General features: G+C 44.3%; 1 pseudogene; it reads right to left on the reverse strand.

Annotated features, from left to right (window-relative positions):
• Positions 1 to 148: 148 nt before the first annotated feature.
• LOC103634324 (plasma membrane ATPase 2-like) lies at positions 149 to 1,540 on the reverse strand (annotated as a pseudogene).
• Between the last annotated feature and the right edge of the window lie 23,900 nt (positions 1,541 to 25,440).

Consider the following 25,440-nt stretch of genomic DNA (forward strand, 5'->3'; position numbering starts at 1 on the left):
ACCTCATAACTCATATAGTTCTCAAAGTAAATATCCTCTCTCGCTTTTGAAGTATGCTTTCTTCTGAGTTGTGATGTATTCTGGCAGTACAAAAAAGGCAGGACTATACACCCCACTTCAGTACCTGTTCATGCTGCCAATTACCAAGTTAGGCCTTATTCCCAATTGTTCCAATGTCCACACAGTAAATGTGGCTTACCTGCATGTAGACATTTAAAATAATCGCACATCATCTTGCAACTGAATGCAGGTAACCAAAGGGGTCTGATGCCTTGTAGCCTCCTGAGCGGCCCAACCAAACCTGAAACCATGAAAATGACAAGCGAGCGACCAAGCCTTGGAGGATCAAAGAGTGGCCTAAGAGCAAAAAAATACCATGGCCCACCAGGACACTCTTTCTTTCCATCTGGCACTTGTTGTATGAATAAGAGAACATCCATAATCAGAACGACATCACTTTAAAATAATTGTTGATACTACATGATCTATAGCTAGCTTAGATTCAGCAATGTTTAAGCGTATTCTGGATGACTATCCTTCTAAGTTCACCCACCTAATACACTACAGCAAGTGATCTAAGTTCACGCTCAGCAAACTTGTCATTTAGGGCATGAACTCTTTGTTCTATTCCTGACTTATTGTAGGCAAGGTTGAGAATCTGCATGTCACTTTCTTGATCAACAAGATTTTGATGTAAACAGAAAAATCATGTCATACTTTTGAAGCTATGTTGCAATCTAGTTTCTTAAGACCTGCTCTAGCACACTTTTACTAACACGGCACATCTTCCCATCACTATCAGTGTATGTCAAGGCAGTTCTTTTGTCGGTAGGATTAAACGGAAGGAAATGAACCTCTTGAATACCAGCACAGGCCTATGGGAAATATTGTTAGCTGTTCATATCACCAAACAAATAAGACACGTATGTATATATATTCATATTCCATCCCTATTCAAAAAGTATTATAACTCTTTTGGATCAGCTAGCATGCCAACTATTGCAGTATCAATAGCACCTTGATTTTCTATCCGGGAGGCTCTAGCAGCCTTCATAATTACTTGGTCCTGAGTGAACTCCCTTTCAAAAACCTGAACCAAGCATATATAAGTGTTTTAAGGTTAGATATGAAGGACCAACGATGGTTGTTCAAGTGTAACTTCAATGAGGTTCTTGTCCACTGTGAGTCTATTTAGAGTCAGAGTTCTAGTTTTGTCACTACAAAGTACATCCATACCAGTCATTTATCCAATTGCAGAAGTGCTTCTTGATCCTCAGTGAGGTCTCCTCGAGGGCTCAAGCAGGGGAATGGTGTATGCAGCTAGGCTCGGGGCACACGTACACCTGGCGGCGCTATCGCACACACGCACACGAACACTTTCAGGTACCTTACGGGCGCCCTATCAACAGAGTACTCAATATCTACATTCATTATTATAGTATAGGAACAATGTTTGTACACATTAGATCAATGGCGCGCGCCAGCGCGCGCATGCAAATTAAATACTTAATACTGGCGTACAGTTGTAGAAGAGAGACATTATATTACAATACGGATATAAAGTGCTTCGATGATTATGGGCATTATATAATATATTATGGCTACATAAAAGACTGAGTTGCAAACAATATGTTTCTGGTAGCATTTCAGTCTACATATATCAGGATGCATAGACAAAAAGACATGAGGATCCTGTTTTCCAGATAAGGCATTAGTTATATACATCTGGCATTGTTTTCAAGGATTAACTTTGAAATCAGAACGTCTTTCCTGCAGTTTAAGGTAAATAAGTTACTTTAAAGTTCAACAAAATGTTGTTGTAATTGAAGTAAGGAATTGCAATAGATTGTATGGACGGGAAAGTAGAGTGAATTAGATCATACATTTGTATTTGTCGGAGTCATTTTTGTCAGAATTGAATTTTAAGGACCTGTACTTAGATCTGATCCGAAAAAGAATAGTAAAATGGTGAATGTGTGGGAAGTAAGGAGGTTGCCATGTTATGTATCTGAGTTTAGTACCTTTTTGTGGTGATTCAAAAGTTTCCAGGTCCTGGTCTTCAATTCTAAGATTGACTTGTTGCTTGTATGTATAATTATGCGTTAGAACAGAACATATAAATGTAAATAAATTGGTAAACAAAATGAACTCGAAATAGTAAATACATTGAAGTTGACTTACATTTGGAGAAATGTTTATTGACAGTTTGCACATTGTTGTAGAAGGTGAAACGGATTGGTTTGTAAATATATTGAAGTTGACATACATTTGGAGAAACCTTAGAGTGACCTGATAATAGTCCATAACATAGAAAAGGGTTTGGCTCTTTTTTCTTATAATGAAAACAATAGCAAAAGAAATCTTGCATAGTCACATGAGACCTTCTATTATTATCTGCATTCTTCATTTCAACATATGGAACACCAATTTGAAATCCACGCTCACCAAAAGTAAATAGCAATGGATATTGCAGTGCCATATAAACTGGACATATGGAACAAATACGTTTAAGGTCTTTGTTGTGTTTTTGAATGATAATGTCTCTTTTAAATGTACCAAAAGATAAGTCTCCGCAAACTATTCAGTAAATGCATGTAAAAAGGAATATACTCCGTAGAAGACCAAAATAAGAAAGGTGCGCAAGAACTGTTCCCTTTTTCTAGGGAAATATTGCAATCATAAAACAGAAACACAGCTTTGCTAACACGTGAGCAGCAAAAGGCAACTGCAGGTCCACAATACCTGCCCTTAGATTTAGGGTTTGTAATATCCTAAGAAAATGAGAAAAGTGTGTGGGTTTGCGGCTGTAGATGTAGAGCGCATTGCAACATGAGTTTGGAGAGCAATGAGGAAAATAAATGTGTAATTTGCAGTAAGCCACGAACGGCGGAAAGCGAACAAAAACATTAAAAGCATTTCTTTACCTAAAAAGGTGACAATGGCCGAATGTAGACGCTGACGACAGAGGAAGCCGCGAGCTCGCAGTCCCTCGAAACTGGCCGGAGGTGGACGTCGACGACCGAGGAAGCCATGGGCTTGCTGTCGCCCTCGAAACGGATGCGGGAGCCATAGTAAGGGACGGCCAGTGGGTAGAGAAGGGAAGCATACGAATCTTTTTTTACCTGGAAAAGCGGTAATCGTCGGAGAGTGCAGCGGAAGCCGCGGAGTCGCTGTCGGCGGCGGCGTTGAAAGTCGCCTAGAGGGGGGGTGAATAGGGCGAAACTAAAATTCTCAAAAATAAACACAACTACAAGTCGGGTTAGCGTTAGAAATATAATCGAGTCCGCGAGAGAGGGCACAAAACAAATCGCAAGCGAATAAGGAGTGTGACACGTGGATTTTTTTTACCGAGGTTCGGTTCTCGCAAACCTACTTCCCGTTGAGGAGGCCACAAAGGCCGGGTCTCTTTCAACCCTTACCCTCTCTCAAACGGTCCCTCGGACCGAGTGAGCTTTCTCTTCTCAAATGTTTGGAACACAAAGTTCCCACAAGGACCACCACAAGATTGGTGTCTCTTGCCTCAATTACAAGTGAGTTTGATCGCAATGAAGAATCAAAGAAGAAAGAAAGCAATCCAAGCGCAAGAGCTCGAAGGAACACAAGCAAATCTCTCTCACTAATCACTAGGGCGTTGTGTGGAGTTTGGAGAGGATTTGATCACTTTGGTGTGTCTAGAATTGAATGCTAGAGCTCTTGTAAGTAGTTGAAGTGGGAAAACTTGGATGACTTGAATGTGGGGTGGTTGGGGGTATTTATAGCCCCAACCACCAAACTAGCCGTTTGGTGCAGGCTGGCTGTCGTATGGTGCACCGGACAGTCCGGTGCACACCGGACTGTCCGGTGCGCCAGCCACGTCACCAAAGCCGTTGGGTTCCGACCGTTGGAGCTCTGTCTTCTGGGCCCGCCTGGATGTCCGGTGTCGCACCGGACATGTACTGTAGAGTGTCCGGTGCGCCACTACGCGCGTGCCTGCCTTCTGCGCGCTCTGGCGCGCATTAATTGTTGTTGCAGGTGACCGTTGGCGCGAAGTAGCCGTTGCCCCGCAGTTACACCGGACAGTCCGGTGTACACCGGACATGTCCGGTGAATTTTAGCGGAGCAGCCGAGGCGAATTCCCGAGGCTGGCGAGTTCCGAGGTCGCCTTTTCTTGGAGCACCGGACACTATCCGGTGTACACCGGACAGTCCGGTGAATTATAGCGAGCCGCCTCCGGATTTTCCCGAGAGTGAAGAGTTCAGCCTCGAAGTGCCTCTGGTGCACCGGACATGTCCGGTGGCACACCGGACAGTCCGGTGCGCCAGACCAGAGGTGCCTTCGGTTGTCCGTTTGCTCTTTTGTTGAACCCAATACTTGGTCTTTTTATTGGCTAAGTGTGAACCTTTGGCACCTGTATAACTTATACACTAGAGCAAACAAGTTAGTCCTTTTATTTGTGTTGGGCAATTCAACCACCAAAATTAATTAGGGACTAGGTCTAAGCCTAATTCCCTTTCAATCTCCCCCTTTTTGGTGATTGTTGCCAACACAAACCAAAGCAAATATAAAAGTGCATAATTGAACTAGTTTTCATAATGTAAGTGCAAAGGTTGCTTGGAATTGAGCCAATAAATATTACTTACTAGATATGCATGGATTGTTTCTTTATTTTTAACATTTTGGACCACGCTTGCACCACATGTTTTGTTTTTGCAAATTCTTTTTGTAAATCCTTTCCAAAGTCTTTTTGCAAAATAGTCAAAGGTAAATGAGTAAGATTTTGCGAAGCATTTTCAAGTTTGAAATTTTCTCCCCTTGTTTCAAATGTTTTTCCTTTGACTAAACAAAACTCCCCCTCAAATAAATTCTCCTCTTAGTGTTCAAGAGGGTTTTTAAGATATCAAGTTTTGAAAGTACTACTTTCTCCCCCTTTAGAACATAAAGAGATACTAATTTGAAATTTATCAATTTGAAAATCATTTTAAAATTAGGGTGGTGGTGCGGTCCTTTTGCTTTGGGCTCATACTTTCTCCCCCTTTGGCATGAATCGCCAAAAACGGATACTTTGAGTGAGATATAAGCCCTTTTCTAACTACATTCTCCCCTTTGGCAAATAAAACATATGAGTGAAGATTATACCAAAGACGGAGAGTGAAGCGGAGCGACGGCGAAGGATGAGTAGTAGAGTGGAGTGGAAGCCTTTGTCTTCGCCGAAGACTCCAATTTCCTTTCAATATACCTATGACTTGGTTTGAAATACACTTGAAAACACATTAGTCATAGCATATATCAAAGGGACATGATCAAAGGTATGTTTATGAGCTATGTGTGCAAATTAGCAAAAGAAATTCCTAGAATCAAGAATATTGAGCTCATGCCTAAGTTTGGTAAAAGTTTGTTCATCAAGAGGCTTGGTAAAGATATCGGCTAATTGATCTTTAGTGTTAATGTATGAAATCTCGATATCCCCCTTTTGTTGGTGATCCCGAAGAAAATGATACCGAATGGCTATGTGTTTAGTGCGGCTATGCTCAACGGGATTGTCCGCCATGCGGATTGCACTCTCATTATCACATAGAAGAGGAACTTTGGTTAGTTTGTAACCGTAGTCCCGCAGGGTTTGCCTCATCCAAAGTAATTGCACGCAACAGTGGCCTGTGGCAATATACTCGGCTTCGGCGGTAGAAAGAGCGACCGAATTTTGCTTCTTTGAAGCCCAAGACACCAAGGATCTTCCCAAGAACTGGCAAGTCCCCGATGTGCTCTTTCTATTAATCTTACACCCCGCCCAATCAGCATCCGAATAACCAATCAAATCAAATGTGGATCCCCGAGGGTACCAAAGCCCAAACTTAGGAGTATAAGCCAAATATCTCAAGATTCGTTTTACGGCCGTAAGGTGGGATTCCTTAGGGTAGGATTGGAATCTTGCACACATGCATACGGAAAGCATAATGTCTGGTCGAGATGCACATAAATAAAGCAATGAACCAATCATTGACCGGTATACCTTTTGATCCACGGACTTACCTCCTGTGTCGAGGTCGAGATGCCCATTTGTTCCCATGGGAGTCTTGATGGGCTTGGCATCCTTCATTCCAAACTTGCTTAGAATGTCTTGAGTATACTTCGTTTGGCTAATGAAGGTGCCTTCTTGGAGTTGCTTCACTTGAAATCCTAAGAAATACTTCAACTCCCCCATCATAGACATCTCGGATTTCTGTGTCATGATCCTACTAAATTCTTCACATGTAGATTCATTAGTAGACCCAAATATAATATCATCAACATAAATTTGGCATACAAACAAATCATTGTCAAGAGTTTTAGTGAATAAAGTAGGATCGGCCTTGCCGACTTTGAAGCCATTAGCAATAAGGAAATCTCTAAGGCATTCATACCATGCTCTTTGGGCTTGCTTGAGCCCATAAAGCGCCTTAGAGAGCCTATAGACATGGTTAGGGTACTCACTATCTTCAAAGCCGGGAGGTTGCTCAACATAGACCTCCTCCTTGATTGGTCCGTTGAGGAAGGCACTCTTCACGTCCATTTGATAAAGCTTGAAGCCATGGTAAGTAGCATAGGCTAATAATATGCGAATGGACTCAAGCCTAGCTTCGGGTGCATAGGTTTCACCAAAATCCAAACCTTCGACTTGTGAATACCCCTTGGCCACGAGTCGAGCTTTGTTCCTTGTCACCACACCATGTTCGTCTTGCTTGTTGCGGAAGACCCACTTGGTTCCTACAACATTTTGGTTAGGACGTGGAACTAAATGCCATACCTCATTCCTAGTGAAGTTGTTGAGCTCCTCTTGCATCGCCATCACCCAATCCGAATCTTGGAGTGCTTCCTCTACCCTGTGTGGCTCAATAGAGGAAACAAAAGAGTAATGCTCACAAAAATGCGCAACACGAGATCGAGTGGTTACCCCCTTATGAATGTCGCCGAGGATGGTGTCGACGGGGTGATCTCGTTGGATTGCTTGGTGGACTCTTGGGTGTGGCGGCCTTGGTTCTTCATCCTCCTTGTCTTGATTGTTTGCATCTCCCCCTTGATCATTGTCGTCATCTTGAGGTGGCTCATCTCTTTGATCTTCTACTTCATCAACTTGAGCCTCGTCCTCATTTTGGGTTGGTGGAGATGCTTGTGTGGAGGAGGATGGTTGATCTTGTGCATTTGGAGGCTCTTCGGATTCCTTAGGACACACATCCCCAATGGACATGTTCCTTAGCGTGATGCACGGAGCCTGTTCTTCACCTATCTCATCAAGATCAACTTGCTCTACTTGAGAGCCATTAGTCTCATCAAACACAACGTCACAAGAAACTTCAACAAGTCCTGAGGACTTGTTAAAGACTCTATATGCCCTTGTGTTTGAGTCATATCCTAGTAAAAAGCCTTCTACAGTTTTAGGAGCAAATTTAGATTTTCTACCTCTTTTAACAAGAATAAAACATTTGCTACCAAAAACTCTAAAATATGAAATATTTGGCTTTTTACCGGTTAGGAGTTCATAGGATGTCTTCTTGAGGATTCGGTGTAGATATAATCGGTTGATGGCGTAGCAAGCGGTGTTAACCGCTTCGGCCCAAAACCGATCCGGCGTCTTGTACTCATCAAGCATGGTTCTTGCCATGTCCAATAGAGTTCGATTCTTCCTCTCCACTACACCATTTTGTTGTGGGGTGTAGGGAGAAGAGAACTCATGCTTGATGCCCTCCTCCTCAAGGAAGCCTTCAATTTGAGAGTTCTTGAACTCCGTCCCGTTGTCGCTTCTAATTTTCTTGATCCTTAAGCCGAACTCATTTTGAGCCCGTCTCAAGAATCCCTTTAAGGTCTCTTGGGTATGAGTTTTTTCCTGTAAAAAGAATACCCAAGTGAAGCGAGAATAATCATCCACAATAACTAGACAGTACTTACTCCCGTCGATGCTTATGTAAGCGATCGGGCCGAATAAATCCATGTGTAGGAGCTCGAGTGGCCTGTCACTTGTCATGATGTTCTTGTGTGGATGATGAGTGCCAACTTGCTTCCCGGCTTGGCATGCGCTACAAATCCTGTCTTTCTCAAAATGAACATTTGTTAGTCCTAAAATGTGCTCTCCCTTTAGAAGCTTATGAAGATTCTTCATTCCAACATGGGCTAGTCGGCGGTGCCAGAGCCAACCCATGTTAGTCTTAGCAATTAAGCAAGTGTCGAGTTCAGCTCTATCAAAATCTACCAAGTATAGCTGACCCTCCAACACTCCCTTAAATGCTATTGAATCATCACTTCTTCTAAAGACAGTGACACCTACATCAGTAAAGAGACAGTTGTAGCCCATTTGACATAATTGCGAAACGGAAAGCAAATTGTAATCTAAAGAATCTACAAGAAAAACATTGGAGATGGAATGGTCAGGAGATATAGCTATTTTACCCAAACCTTTGACCAAACCTTGGTTTCCATCCCCGAATGTGATAGCTCGTTGGGGATCTTTGTTTTTCTCGTAGGAGGAGAACATCTTCTTCTCCCCCGTCATGTGGTTTGTGCACCCGCTATCGATGATCCAACTTGAGCCTCCGGATGCATAAACCTACAAAACAAGTTTAGTTCTTGATTTTAGGTACCCAAACGGTTTTGGGTCCTTTGGCATTAGAAACAAGAACTTTGGGTACCCAAACACAAGTCTTGGAGCCCTTGTGTTTGCCCCCAACAAACTTGGCAACTACCTTGCCGGATTTGTTAGTCAAAACATAAGATGCATCAAAAGTCTTAAATGAAATGCCATGATCATTTGATGCACTAGGAGTTTTCTTTCTAGGCAACTTAGCACGGGTTGGTTGCCTAGAGCTAGACCTAGATGTCTCACCCTTATACATAAAAGCATGATTAGGGCCAGAGTGAGACTTCCTAGAATGAATTCTCCTAATTTTGCTCTCAGGATAACCGGCAGGATATAAAATGTAACCCTCGTTATCCTGAGGCATGGGAGCCTTGCCCTTAACAAAATTTGACAATTTTTAGGAGGGGCACTAAGTTTGACATTGTCTCCCCTTTGGAAGCCAATGCCATCCTTGATGCCAGGGCGTCTCCCATTATAGAGCATACTTCTAGCAAATTTAAACTTTTCATTTTCTAAGTTATGCTCGGCAATTTTAGCATCTAATTTTGCTATATGATCATTTTGTTGTTTAATTAAGACCATGTGATCATGAATAGCATCAACATCAATATCTCTACATCTAGTACAAATAGACACATGCTCAATAGTAGATGTAGAGGGTTTGCAAGAATTAAGTTCAACAATCTTAGCACACAAAATATCATTGTTATCTCTAAGATTGGAAATTGTAACATTGCAAACATCTAATTCTTTAGCCTTAGCAATCAATTTCTCATTCTCATTTCTAAGGCTAGCAATAGAGACATTCAACTCATCAATCCTAGCAAATAAATCAACATTATCATTTCCAGGATTGGAAGTTGAATCAATACAAACATGAGAATCAACCTTAGCAATTAATTTAGCATTTTCATTTCTAAGGTTGGCAATAGTGTCATGGCATGTGCTTAGCTCACTAGATAATTTCTCACATTTTTCTACCTCAAGAGCATAAGCATTCTTAACCTTAACATGCTTTTTATTTTCCTTGATTAGGAAGTCCTCTTGGGAGTCCAAGAAATCATCCTTTTCATGGATGGCACTAATTAGCTCATTTAGTTTTTCCTTTTGTTGCAAGTTTAGGTCGACAAAAAGGGTACGCAAATTATTTTCCTCATCACTAGCATTATCATCACTAGAGGATTCATATTTAGTGGAGGATTTAGATTTAACCTTCTTCCTTTTGCCGTCCTTTGCCATGAGGCACTTGTGGCCGACGTTGGGGAAGAGGAGTCCCTTGGTGACGGCGATGTTGGCGGCGTCCTCGTCGTCGGAGGAGGAGTCGGTGGAGCTCTCGTCGGAGTTCCACTCCCGGCACACGTGGGCATCACCGCCCTTCTTCTTGTGGTACCTCTTCTTTTCTCTCCTCTTGCCCTTCTTGTCATTATCCCTGTCACTGTCACTTGATAATGGACATTTAGCAATAAAGTGACCGAGCTTACCACACTTGTAGCAAACCTTCTTGGAACGGGATTTGTAATCCTTCCCCTTCCGTTGCTTGAGGATTTGGCGAAAGCTTTTGATGATTAAAGCCATCTCCTCATTGTCGAGCTTGGAGGCGTCAATTGGTTGTCTACTTGGTGTAGACTCCTTCTTCTCCTCTGTCGCCTTAAAAGCCACCGGTTGTGCCTCGGACGTGGAGGGTTCATCAAGCTCGTTGATCTTCTTTGAGCCCTTAATCATACATTCAAAGCTCACAAAATTCCCGATTACTTCCTCGGGAGTCATTAGTGTATATCTTGGGTTGCCACGAATTAATTGTACTTGAGTAGGGTTAAGGAAAATGAGAGATCTTAGAATAACCTTAACCACCTCGTGATCGTCCCACTTTTTGCTCCCGAGGTTGCGCACTTGGTTCACCAAGGTTTTGAGCCGGTTGTACATATCTTGTGGCTCCTCCCCTTGGCGAAGACGAAAACGACCGAGCTCCCCCTCGATCGTTTCCCGCTTGGTGATCTTGGTGAGTTCATCACCTTCGTGCGCGGTCTTGAGTAGGTCCCAAATCTCCTTTGCACTCTTCAACCCTTGCACCTTGTTATATTCCTCTCTACTTAGAGAGGCGAGGAGTATGGTTGTGGCTTGGGAGTTGAAGTGCTCGATTTGGGCCACTTCGTCCGTATCATAGTCTTCATCCCCTATGGATGGTATCTGTGCTCCAAACTCAACAACATTCCATATACTTTTGTGGAGTGAGGTTAGATGAAATTTCATTAAATCACTCCACCTAGCATAATCTTCGCCATCAAAGGTTGGCGGTTTGCCTAATGGAACGGAAAGTAATGGAGTATGTCTAGATGTACGAGGATAGTGTAAGAGGATCTTACTAAACTTCTTGCGCTCTTGGCGCTTAGAAGTTACGGACGGCGCATCGGAGTCGGAGGTCGATGTTGATGAAGTGTCGGTCTCGTAGTAGACCACTTTCCACATCCTCTTGTGCTTGTCGCCTTTCCGATGCGACTTGTGGGAAGAAGATTTTTCCTTCTTCTCTTTGTGGTGTGAAGAAGAAGATCTTTTCTCCTTCCGTTTGGAGGAGTCCTTCTTCTTCTCCTTCCTCTTGGTGCGGGACTCTTCCGATGAAGTGCTCCCGTGGCTCGTAGTGGGCTTGTCGCTGGTCTCCATCTCCCTCTTGGTGTGATCTCCCGACATCACTTCGAGCGGTTAGGCTCTAATGAAGCACCAGGCTCTGATACCAATTGAAAGTCGCCTAGAGGGGGGGGGGGGTGAATAGGGCGAAACTGAAATTCTCAAAAATAAACACAACTACAAGTCGGGTTAGCGTTAGAAATATAATCGAGTCCGCGAGAGAGGGCACAAAACAAATCACAAGCGAATAAGGAGTGTGACACGTGGATTTTTTTTACCGAGGTTCGGTTCTCGCAAACCTACTCCCCGTTGAGGAGGCCACAAAGGCCGGGTCTCTTTCAACCCTTACCCTCTCTCAAACGGTCCCTCGGACCGAGTGAGCTTTCTCTTCTCAAATGTTTGGAACACAAAGTTCCCACAAGGACCACCACAAGATTGGTGTCTCTTGCCTCAATTACAAGTGAGTTTGATCGCAATGAAGAATCAAAGAAGAAAGAAAGCAATCCAAGCGCAAGAGCTCGAAGGAACACAAGCAAATCTCTCTCACTAATCACTAGGGCGTTGTGTGGAGTTTGGAGAGGATTTGATCACTTTGGTGTGTCTAGAATTGAATGCTAGAGCTCTTGTAAGTAGTTGAAGTGGGAAAACTTGGATGACTTGAATGTGGGTTGGTTGGGGGTATTTATAGCCCCAACGACCAAACTAGCCGTTTGGTGCAGGCTGGCTGTCGTATGGTGCACCGGACAGTCCGGTGCGCCAGCCACGTCACCAAAGCCGTTGGGTTCCGACCGTTGGAGCTCTGTCTTCTGGGCCCGCCTGGATGTCCGGTGGCGCACCGGACATGTACTGTAGAGTGTCCGGTGCGCCACTACGCGCGTGCCTGACTTCTGCGCGCTCTGGCGCGCATTAATTGTTGTTGCAGCTGACCGTTGGCGCGAAGTAGCCGTTGCCCCGCAGTTACACCGGACAGTCCGGTGTACACCGGACATGTCCGGTGAATTTTAGCGGAGCAGCCGAGGCGAATTCCCGAGGCTGGCGAGTTCCGAGGTCGCCTTTTCTTGGAGCACCGGACACTGTCCGGTGTACACCGGACAGTCCGGTGAATTATAGCGAGCCGCCTCCGGATTTTCCCGAGAGTGAAGAGTTCAGCCTCGAAGTGCCTCTGGTGCACCGGACTGTCCGGTGTGTGCCACCGGACAGTCCGGTGCGCCAGACCAGAGGTGCCTTCGGTTGTCCCTTTGCTCTTTTGTTGAACCCAATACTTGGTCTTTTTATTGGCTAAGTGTGAACCTTTGGCACCTGTATAACTTATACACTAGAGCAAACTAGTTAGTCATTTTATTTGTGTTGGACAATTCAACCACCAAAATTAATTAGGGACTAGGTGTAAGCCTAATTCCCTTTCAGGCGTCGTCTACCTCTCTGGCAAGTTCTGGGGTGTTTACTCGGTGGCGTCATCGTTTCATTTTTTAATAAATGCTGCTGAGCGGCGGAGCAGGGACGGGACATATGAGGGAGCTACCCTCTCGCTCACGAACGGGAGCGGGACAGAGGCGAGCCGGAAGATGGGGTTGGAGAAGGGGAGAAGGTGGATGTGAGAGATGAAGGGGCCGGAGGGGGGGGGTCGTGGCTGACGGTGGCGGCGACGAGGAGGAAGGGAGCTAGCGGACGAGGTCGACGGAGGAGGCGAGCGGGGGCCGACCACGGTGGTGGAGACAGAGGGGATCTGGCGAGCACGTATGGGGAGGGGAGACGGAGATAGAGTTGACCACGATGGGTACGGACACCTTGCTGTGGAGCGGCAACGAGCCTAGCTCCGTCGAGCGGCGGCGAGCCTAGCTCCATCGAGCGGCAGCGGCGCGGGGATGGTGAGTATGTTAGGGAGCCGTCCTCTGGATTGCACGGTGAAACGCGCGGAAGGCGGACGCAACGCGCGGTCCGCTCTCTCGAGATGAATGAAAAATTTCGAGTCCGACGTATTCGTACACGCGTCAGTGCCGAGATGGATAAAGTCCCCTGAAGCGTGGACAGACCTCCAATTCCTAGTGTCTTTTAACAAGAAGTAATTAGGAACCACCACACAACATTGGCAGCATTAAAATGTCCTTGATTGCTCGGGCGTACAGCAGCCACAGTCCCTTTAGAACTAGCTATCAACAACAACATCTACATTTATCTTACGCATGCGGCATGCCCCTCTCGGAAGCTATCTATCGTCGAGTTACTGGTTTTGACTGAGATTTACTACTTCCTTTGAACTCAAACCCCTTAACAAAATCGAATTCTACAATTAGAGCTAGTTTGGAAACTCCATTTTTCCAATGTATTTCTATTTTCTCAAGAGAAAATGGAAATTCCATGGTAAAATGAGGTTCCCAAACTTCCTAAACTAGCCCTAAGCGGTTAACTTGGATTGGTATTTATTTCTGTGAACATTAACCCTGTATTTTTGTAGTTCCTTGTTGTTGCATTCTTCTATAACTGGGCCAAAATAAAGCCCGGCAGGTAGCAAGAAGAATTAGGTATGTTCTCTTAGTCGCCGTGTCTTTTCCAGTCCAATCTATGGGCCCTCTATGATGTTTTATAGTAGAGAAGTGCTGCATCGACAAGGCCCTAGAACGTATCTCCGGTCAGTATTTGGTCAGACTCCAGCTAGGCTTGCAGGTTGCTTGGCCAGTTGGTCTGCCACTGCCTACCAAGCGTCCACACAAGTCACTAGCATTTTACAGATTTTGCGGTAAGCAACACATAGTTGTTAAAATCTACGGTTTTGCTGTACGATTATACGTATTTACGTTCTTAATTAAGGGGTCTAATTCTAAGATTAATCAGTGAAGCCTATGTTTTTAATGACTTTTATGTTTATGGTTCTATGATTTCTTACCTAAGGACCTCCGGTTCGATTTAGATTCTACAATTTCAACAACATGTAAACTGACACCGGCATGCACTAGTAGAAAAAGGCTCAAAACCTGTGGTGCGATACATTTTTACAGGCGGATTCGGTTATCAACCGTCTATGCTATTTTTAGTGGCGGTTTCTTAAGAAAACCGCCACTAGAAATCATATTTCTAGAGGCGGTTCCTTATGAAAACCGCCAGTATAAATCCATGATTTCTAGTGACAGTTTTCTTAAGGAACCGCCTGTAAAAATCGATTACTAGTGGCGGTTTTCTTAAGGAACCGCCACTAGAAATCATTTTTATACTTAATTTTTCGAGTTTTTCAAACGACCTCGTATGATGAAACCATCAAAATAAAAGTTGTAGATCTCTGAAAGTTATAAAACTTTATAGTTGACAACTATTTTATTTAAAATCATTTCGGCTCTCAAAAATTGTATCTAAATTTGTCAAATTTAAAATTCAAATTTTGCAAACGACCTCGGATGAAAAAAGTGTCAAAATAAAAGTTGTAGAACTTCAAAAATTATTCAACCTTGTAGTTGGCAACTTTTTTATTTGAATTCATTTACGGTCTCAAACAAGCAATTTACACTCATTTGGTTGTAATATGTGGGCAACAAAACTATAAACTAGACACAAAGCATGTCATAGACGGAGTGATAGAGGAGGGTACGCGTGAAGGTGAGGTCAGGGGTTCGATTTCTAGCAACCACGTAGTGCACGAAAAGTGCCACGACCTGCGACTTCGACGAAGACGTGCGGGCATGTGGGATGGGTGGGCCGAGGCCTCCCCTAATAAAAATATTTTTTTGCTATTTTTAAAATCTGTTTTATGTTTCCTGGAAATGATTTGCACTGGCGGTTTTATTACACCGACCGCCAGTGAAAATCGATTTTCACTGGCGGTCCTCAGTTACCCGCCTGTAAAAATGATGATTTCTACTGGCCCCTAGTACTGGCGGTTACGAAAAACGCCACTGTAAATAGGTTTACGACCGCCACTATAGAGCTTCTCTGTACTAGTGATGACTATGGATAGCAAGGCATGGGTAATATACACCAACGTGTACGCCTATCCAATCACGGCTCCCGCACGTCTTCTTTGACAAGATCATAAGCATGCTCCCTCTTCTCCGCAGTCCCTGGGTCCTCCTTGGTGACTTCAATTTGGTCTGCGACTTGTTCGACAAAAATAACGACGTCGTGGACCCCGTCTCTATGCCGCCTTCAACGATGCCCTGGACACCCTCGGCGTTCAAGAGCTCCCTCTCCTTAGGCTCTGTTCATTTAGTCCAGATTGGAGGCCAAAACCATTCCAACTCATCAAGCTAATACAAATTTGTGAACTATTCCAATCCAAAACCAATCCAGTAAAGCATATATTCAGGAAGAACTGAACGGGCACTTAATTGGCTTCCTCTACACCTGGTCAAACCCCCACTTTCCTCCCCTCCTTGCCCTTGGTGGAAACGATCCGGACGTCACCGACAACCTTGCTGCTAAGTTGAAGCATGCCCGATGAGCTGCTAAAAACTGGGCTCGGTGTAACAAGGTTCCCAGGCCTTAGTTTGACTACTAAAATTTAAGGGTTTACTTGGTTATGTTTTATAAGTAGGGTGAGTAGTTTAGATAAAAATCAATGACATTGTTTGGGTTATTTTTCTAATGACAGATGTGGACATTTTTTTTATAAAACACATTTGATTCATATTAGTGATTACTAGTTAGAGTGTAATGAGATTTTTTAATAGTAGGAAAGTAACGTGGAGCTCCACTTACTCCAATGGGATTTCCAAATAGTGATGCTAACAACCTATCAGCTTCAGCTGTCTGAATTTCAACACCCCCTCCTTTTGAAGTCTTCTTCATCACCGATGGGATGCATGCAGGGAAACATGTATGCTACATATTAGCATATCAATCATGTTGAATCAAAATATCTTGTAAGTACATGATTATGGATTGTTACCATAGATGCACAATGCAATATAAGAAGAGTGTATCGATGTAGCGAAAGTAGGTGTATGTCCTCACGTACCAGCAACAGCAACATGTTTGACATGTTCTTCTCAAGTTTATTGCTAATCAATACCACAACAACAACAACACCTTCAGGTATTCAAGCATGCGAGGATGAAACACCATGACGTTGGTGTGCTAGCACCGAACATGCAGTGAGAGAAATAGTAGAGACATCTCGGGCACCCACAAAGCTAGGAAGAGAGGTATCGGCTAAGATGATTTTCTTCCCTCTAGCATGATAGCCCCTTCATATTCATATATAAAAACCCCTACCGATGAGCCTTTACCCTAGTATCCCATTAGCATTTTGATGGATGGCGGTTGTCTTTTTGGTATATATTGAAAAATCTTCTACATGCACTAGAGTCAATTATTTCTGTAACTATTTCAGTCCCTTAAGTATGTGAGTCGTTAGGTTCATATGTATGGACATCATCAAAAACTGCTTCCGAGCTGTTAGTCAATAATGGAGCCTAGTAGTATATATTGAATCTTATGTACACATAAAGATCATATTAGCCGAATCTTGATATACTCATGTATTAATCATTTTGCCATACAATATCTGTCGAACTCAAGGCAAAATTTATGCTACCCTTGTAATAGCTCAAGAATTCACTTGATCTTGTAGTGGACTATAACTCGTGACAAATTCTTTAATCATATCATGATTAACTCTTTAATCATATCGGCATGGTTATGTGCTTTTCAAATCTAACTGCATCGTGGGTCCAGAGATATCTCTCTCGTTATGTAGGAGGGACAAATTCTATCTTAATCTACTCATGTCCCATCCTATGTTTCATGGAACATCTAAAAATAGCTTTTATAACTACCCTGTTATAAAGTAGCATTTGTCAACCGCAAAATGCATCACTACACAAAGCGAGAAACAATGATGATCTTAGGTCTAAGGTTCCAATATAATGAGTATACCACTCTGAGAGCACCTAGAGGGGGTGAATAGGTGATCCTGTAAAATCAAACAATAAATAGCCACAAATTTGATTATTAAGATGTTAGTGAAATCAAGTGGCTATGGAACACGCTCGTGCGGACAAAACAATCACAAGAAGCAACAATGTTTTTATCTTTGAGACACGCGATTTTTATCTCGTGGTTCGGCCAAGTAACACTTGCCTACTTCCACGTTGTGGCATCCCAATGGACGAGGGTTGCACTCAACCCCTTTCAAGCGATCCAATGATCAACTTGAATACCACAGTGTTTTTATCTTTGAGTACTCTTCCCGTTCGCGAGGAATCTCCATAAGTTGGAGCCTCTCGCCCTTACAATATAGATCACAAAGAAAGCACAAGAGTAAGGTTGGGAGAGCAACACACACAAGACTTAAATCCGTAGCACAACCACGCACAAAAGCCAAGACTTGAGCTCAAAACACAGCACAGGGAGTTCGCAACTCAAACGGAGCTCAAATCACTAACACAACGAATCAAATGCGTGGAGACATAGTCTGGGAGTCTTAGAATGTTTCTTGAGAGCTTGGTGTACTGCTCCATGCGCCTAGGGGACCCTTTTATAGCCCCAAGACAGCTAGGAGCTGTTGGAGATCAATTTGAAAGGCCATTCTTGCCTTCTGTCGAGTGGTGCACCGGACAGTCCGGTGCACCACCGGACAGCCACTGTTCATGTCCGGTGCGCGATCTCTTTCCATATCGGGTGCAGCCGACCGTTGCTCCTCGGGACCGGTTGGCGCACCGGACCGTTCGGTGCACCCAGCCGACCGTTGGAGCGAGCCACGTTGAAAGTCGCCTAGAGGGGGGTGAATAGGGCAAAACTGAAATTTACAAAGTTAATCACAACTACAAGTCGGGTTAGCGTTAGAAATATAATGCGAGTCCGAGAGAGGGCGTAAAAACAAATCGCAAGCGAATAAAGAAGTGAGACACAAGGATTTGTTTTACCGAGGTTCGGTTCTCTCAAACCTACTCCCCGTTGAGGTGGTCACAAAGACCGGGTCTCTTTCAACCCTTTCCCTCTCTCAAACGGTCACTTAGACCGAGTGAGCTTCTCTTCTCAATCACATGGGACACAAAGTCCCCACAAGGACCACCACACAATTGGTGTCTCTTGCCTCGGTTACAATTGAGTTTGATCACAAGAAGAATGAGAAAGAAAAGAAGCAATCCAAGCGCAAGAGCTCAAATGAACACAACAAATCACTCTCTCTAATCACTAAAGCTTTGTGTGGAGTTGGGAGAGGATTTGATCTCTTTGGTGTGTCTTGCAATGAATGCTATAGCTCTTGTAAGGTGTAGAAGTGTAGAAACTTGGATAACTTGAATGTGGGGTGGTTGGGGTATTTATAGCCCCAACCACCAAACTTGACCGTTGGTGGAGGCTGCAGTCGACGGGCGCACCGGACAGTCCGGTGCGCCACCGGACACTGTCCGGTGTGCCAGCCACGTCACCTGGCTGTTGGGTTCCGACCGTTGGAGCTCTGACTTGTGGGCCCGCCTGGCTGTCCGGTGGCGCACCGGACAGGCCCTGTAGGCTGTCCGGTGTGCCACCCGCGCGTGCTCTGCTCCTCTACGCGTGCAGGCGCGCATTTAATGCATTGTAGTCGACCGTTGCGCGCGAAGTAGCCGTTGCTCCGCTGTCACACCGGACAGTCCGGTGAATTATAGCGGAGCGGATTTCCGAAGCTGGCGAGTTCAGAGTCGCTCTCCCTTGGGGCACCGGACACTGTCCGGTGGGGCACCGGACAGTCCGGTGAATTATAGCGGAGCTCCTCTAAAAATTCCCGAAGGTGAAGAGTTGGGCGTTGAGTTCCCTGATGCACCGGACACTGTCCGGTGGTGCACCGGACACTGTTTGGTGGCACACCGGACAGTCCGGTGCGCCAGACCAGGGTGCCTTCCGGGTTGTCTTTTGCTCTCTTGTTGTAACACCCGGTTTTAAGGAACAAAGCCGGGTGCATCTCATACATGCGCCAAGAAGACAACATATATAATAACAGAGTGTATAGAGATAAATGTCATAAAACATCAGAGTATTTATTACATAGCGGAAGACTTATTACAAAATAAAAGTGTAATCATAAAACGAACTAAGGATCGTTGGCGCCAATGTCGACTGGGAAACGCCACCTAGATCAGATCGAACTCCTCAGTGTTAGGCGGCTCCTCCTGAACCACCTGATCTTCTCCTGTGGGGGGGTGTGAGACAGCAAGGGTGAGCTCACACATGATCATAGCTCAACAAGTTGTGGGGAACCAGTGGACATAAACTCACAAAGGTGTGAGTTTATGTGATATGTAAGGCTAATCAATGATAGGGGTTAAAGCTGAGCATTGCTTTTAAGTAGTTGGTCAAAATTTTATTAGCAGTTACTAAGTGTAAGTAAATACCAAACCATAAGTAAAGTAATAGAACAAAATTAATAACAAACCCATGCAATGCAAATGACAAAATTGAATTTAAGTTCCATAATTTAAACATCAGAGAGTCCTGAGCTGCTCATGACCGCGAGCACGGCTAGTATACCAGTTTTACACTCTGCAGAGGTTGTACCCTTTACCCACAAGTCGTGTATCCCATGTCACCAGGGTTTGCAAGGCCCTTAGACACTACCGAGGTGAATGGCTAGGGATCCACTACGAGGCCTTTACAAAGTTCCACTAGCTTCCGAAAACCCGCTACAGTTTATGGGAAGTTCCAATGCAGGGTTCCTGGCTGACTGCCATCCCAGCAAAATCAACCAGGGACCTCCCTACACTGACCACTCCCCTATTGCCCTTGCCCCTTTCGGGTAAGGTAGTCTTCCACTAGCTTTCCTAATTAATCAGCCAAGGGCGTCCCATTAAACCCTTGTGGTGGCACGTGTTACTCAAGTTAAGCTCTATGTTCCAATTAACATTAATGAACTTGACATGAACATAAACAGAATAACAAGAATAATTGGAACATAGATATAATCAATGATTATCCCAAAACCATGTAAAGCAATAGCAAACTACCCAGTGATTCAGGGGTAATCAAGGTAATGAGATAAACAAATCTAGGGTGACCTATTGGGTCCCGTCAAAATTAACCTATGCATGGATAAGTGATATTAAAGAGCATTATTAGGTAAAAAGTGGTCAAGGGCACAACTTGCCTTCAATGAGCTCCTGCTCAGCTACTTCAACCTGCTGCTCACCAGGATCCTCAGCAACGGGCTCTTCTACTCGCCACAATACAAACAAGCACAGTGTATATAGAGAAATTAACATTACACCAAACATATAAATAAAATACACAGTAATAATCTACATATTAAAATAGAATCCTAGGAACAGGAATCATAATTTTTGGAGTTATAGAATTTAAGTTATGGATTTTCAAAGGTTTTATGTGCTTTAAATAGGATTAAATGATAAATAAATTTCTTACTGTTTTCATGATATAACAGAGGCTCTAGGTGATAGATAATAAAATTACAAAATTTTAGAAAGTGGAATGGCTCAATTTGGAGTTAGTATGAATTTTCTATGAATTTATGAAGTTCTAGCAATTATTTTTCTATTAAAAATCTATTTAATAACCATTTTCTCTGATTTTGTTATGTTCTGGACTGGGCCTCAAATTTGTAAAAGGGCAGGGACTCTGGCGCAAAATAGCCCAGACACAGTGAACAACGCTCACTGGACGGCGGGTTAATTCAGGGATAATACAGGGTCTCTTTTATAAATTTCTCGGCCGAAGGGGTATCTATGAATCTGAATCGTCCGATCATAATCCTAGGGCCCCGATTAGATCGCCGATATCTTAAACCAGCGCGCGGGAATAGCCATCGGATTTCTGATCTACGGTTTGGATCACACGCGTGTTCTGATCAATACCGGCCGTCCGATCCTAAATCTATGGACGAGGCGCAACATCCCTGTGATCTAATCACCACCGTTAACTCCTAGATCTAGGGCCACGGCTGGTTCTTCCCCAGACGACCAGAGCGGCGGTGCGGCCCGATCCACACGGTGGCGCTCGCTACCGGCGGGCGGCCACCCCGCGCTCCCGCTTCCCCATTCCCCAATTCGTCGCTGCTACACTATGCGCAATGCATAACGAGGACAAGGATGGGCTTGTTACCGGTAATCGATGCCACGGCGACGCTGGCCACGACGAAGAGCGGACCGCGGCGGCGATTTGAAGTCCGATGAGCAATTCCGCCTTGCTCGTCGATCAATCTCCCCCACGGACGGCACGCCACCCGCCCAAAAGGCCCACGGACGCTCCTAGACTAATCCCTGGGGCCCAACGCCGGTGACCACTTGGTTCGGATGTGGCGGCGGGCTTAGTTCTCTCACGGCGCGGCGGCGGTGTGGTGTATGACGTGGAGAGCGGAAATACGAGGAAGGAAGGGGCCTGCGCTCGCACCTTATGGACTAGCGAGTCCGCGCCGAACGAGAGGAAGGCGGAATGATGGTTAGAACCGCCCGCGCGAGGTCCGCGCATCAGCCGAGCGGTGTCAATTCTCGGATCGCATGGCCTGGGAAAAACGGCGGCCACGTTTTTCTCTGGGCGCCCGAGAAGGTCGCGCGGACGCGATCGAGTCCACCGAACGGAGCTGACCCGATCCCAGCGCCTTCCCCGGCCGGTTTTGCGCAGAGTTCGGTAAGAGCTCCCACGCGCGCGGGGTCACCAGAAGGAAGAGGAACAGGGCAATGCGGGTCCCGCTGTCAGTGTCAACAAACGGAAGCAGGCGCGCACCAGAGACCGTCCAAACGGGCCCGCGCGACAGCGAGCCTACACGCGCGCGTGCGGATGACGGGTCGGTCCCACTTGTCGGTCGCTAGAGCTCGATGCACGCGGAGGCGCAAGCGCGGCTGACGGGAGGGGCCCGCGTGTCGGCGCCATCCTCCGAGTGGGCTTCGCAGCGGTGAGGGGCATTGGGCCGAAATGATGCTAGCCGGCCCAGGTAGGTTCTTTTCCCTTTTCTATTTATTTTTCTTTTGTTTTTACTATTTTCTTGTTTTCTTTTCTTTTTTTCAAATCCAAACTTCAATCCAAATTCAAAGTTTGTGGCACTTTATATACTGGCCAATCCTATCAACTGTGATGAAGTAATTTTAATGCTAATTTTATTTGTATTGAATAATATTCCTTTCCCTTCTCTATTTTCAAGGATTTCTTTTAGGTTTTAATTTTCCCTTTTTGGTCTTTAATATTTTCTTGTTACAAAATGCACACAAAAATAGAATATTCAACATGATGCATGGATTTAGTAGCATATCTTTTTATTAATAGTTCTTGGACATGGTGTTCACATATGATGATGCACAAAGATCAAACTCACATAAAGAGAAACTGTTTCTCTATTGGTATTATTCCTAACCAATTACAAAGTGGGTATTACAAATCCTACCCCCCTTAAAAATAATCTCGTCCTCGAGATTTAAGAAGAACTAGAGAAAAGATGGGGAAAATCTATACGAAGCTCTTCTTCTCTTTCCCAAGTTGCTTCATCTTCACCATGGTGACTCCATTGGACTTTGCACATCTTTATAACCTTATTCCTTGTAACTCGAGTCAAAGTGTCCAGAATCTTGATCGGGTACTCCGTGTAAGTCAAATCACCTTGAACACTGAGCTCATCCATGGGTAACTGCTCCTCAGGAACACGGAGACACTTCTTAAGTTGAGACACGTGGAACACATTATGCACATCTGATAGACTAGCAGGTAACTCAAGTTGGTATGCCATCTCTCCAATTCTCCTAAAGATCAAGAATGGTCCAATGTAGCGAGGGGACAATTTGCCCTTAACTTTGAATCTTCTCATTCCACGCAGTGGTGACACCTTGAGATACACATAATCTCCTTCTTCAAATTCCAGTGGCCTCCTTCTATTATCAGCATAACTCTTTTGCCTGGTTTGAGCCACTCTCAAATTCTCTCGAATTATACGGACTTGTTCTTCTGCTTCTTGGATCAGTTCAGGCCCAAAGAACTGTCTCTCTCCAGTTTGATCCCAATACAAAGGAGTTCTGCACTTCCTCCCATACAAATCTTCAAAAGGTGACATCTTCAGACTGGCCTGATAACCATTATTATATGAGAACTCAGCATAAGGTAGACTCTTATCCCAACTTCCTCCATGCTGAAGGGCACATGCTCTCAACATATCTTCCAATACTTGATTAGTCCTTTCAGTCTGTCCATCAGTCTGAGGGTGATAAGCTGTACTAAAATTCAACTTTGTACTCATGTTCTCATGAAAGCTTCTCCAAAACCTTGAGGTAAACTGCGAACCTCGATCAGACACGATCTTCTTTGGTACTCCATGTAAACACACAATCCGAGCCATATATAACTCTGCTAGCTGAGAACCTTTATAAGTAGTCTTGACAGGAATAAAGTGAGCCACTTTAGTCAATCTATCCACAATCACCCATATTGCATCATATCCTTTCTGGGTGCGAGGCAATCCAGTAATAAAATCCATACCAATCTCTTCCCATTTCCACTCGGGTATCTTCAGTGGATGCAGTAGTCCAGCTGGCCTCTGGTGTTCAGCCTTAACTCTTTGACATACATCGCACATAGCCACATGTGCAGCTACATCTCTTTTCAATCCATACCACCAATACTTCCGCTTCAAATCCTGATACATCTTAGTACTACCAGGATGAATAGAATAATCTGAATCATGGGCCTCTTTCAATATAGTCTCTCGAAGGCTTTTAATATCAGGAACACACATTCTATCCTTGAACCATACAGTGCCTTGCTCATCTTCCGTGAACTCCGGAACTCGACCTTCAGTAATCAGATCCTTAATCTCTTTTATTTTAGCATCACCAATTTGTCCTTTGCGGATCTCCTGCTCCAAAGTAGGTTCCACATCAATAGTAACTCCTTCAGTATGAGTAACTATCCCCAGGTTAAGTCTCCTGAAATCCTCCACAATCTCATCAGGTAGCTGGGCAATAATAGCTGAATGAACATGCTCCTTGCGACTCAAGGCATCTGCAACCAAATTTGCCTTGCCCGAGTGATAGTGAATCTCCAAATCATAATCCTTAATAAGCTCCAACCAACGGCGTTGCCTAAGGTTGAGATCCTTCTGAGTGAATATATACTTCAAACTCTTATGATCCGTATATACTTGGCACTTGGTCCCCCATAATGTAATGTCTCCAAATCTTAAGAGCATGCACAACTGCTGCTAGTTCCAAGTCATGAGTGGGGTAGTTCAATTCATGCTTCCACAACTGACGAGATGCATAGGCAATCACATGTCCTTCTTGCATAAGCACACATCCAAGTCCTTGGCCACATGCATCACAATAAATGTCAAACCCCTTCTGTAGGTCTGGCATAACCAATACCGGTGGCGACATCAACCTCTTCTTCAATAGATCAAAGCTGTCTTGACACTTCTCGTCCCACTTAAATTCTTTTTCCTTCTCCAAAAGTGAAGTCATAGGCTTAGCAATCTTAGAAAATCCTTCAATAAATCTCCGATAATAGCCTGCTAATCCCAAGAAACTCCGAATCTCAGTAACTGTAGTGGGTACTCTCCACTCCATTATCTCCTTAACCTTAGCAGGATCCACTGAAATTCCTCCATTAGAAATAATATGACCAAGAAATGGCACCTCGCCAATCCAAAACTCGCACTTGCTGAACTTGGCATAGAGTTGATTATCTCATAACTTCTGTAGCACCATCCTTAGATGTTCCTCGTGATCACTATCACTCTTAGAATAGATAAGAATATCGTCGATGAATACCACGACGAATCTGTCCAAATACTCCATAAACACCTTGTTCATTAAGTTCATAAAATAAGCTGGCGCATTGGTTAATCCAAACGACATAACAGTAAACTCATATAATCCATATCGAGTCGAGAAAGCCGTCTTGGGAATATCCGATGGTCTAATCCTCATCTGATGGTATCCCGATCGGAGATCAATCTTCGAAAATACTCTTGCACCTCTCATCTGATCAAATAAATCCTCAATACGGGGCAACGGATACTTGTTCTTCACCGTAACATCATTAAGAGATCTATAATCCACACACATCCGATGCGATCCATCCTTCTTCTGTACAAACAGAACCGATGCTCCCCAAGGTGAGGAACTCGGACGAATGTACCCAGCCTCTTGTAACTCAGTTAACTGCTTCTTAAGTTCCTTCAACTCCTCTACGGACATCCTATATGGCCGCTTAGAAATAGGGGCGGTTCCAGGTAAGAGATCAATAACAAACTCAACTTCTCTCTCAGGTGGCATCCCTGGTAACTCCTCCGGAAAGACATTCGGAAAATCTCTAACCACCCGGATGTTGTCACC

This window comes from Zea mays, chromosome 7, assembly GCF_902167145.1.
Source record: "Zea mays cultivar B73 chromosome 7, Zm-B73-REFERENCE-NAM-5.0, whole genome shotgun sequence".
Classification (NCBI taxonomy): domain Eukaryota; kingdom Viridiplantae; phylum Streptophyta; class Magnoliopsida; order Poales; family Poaceae; genus Zea; species Zea mays.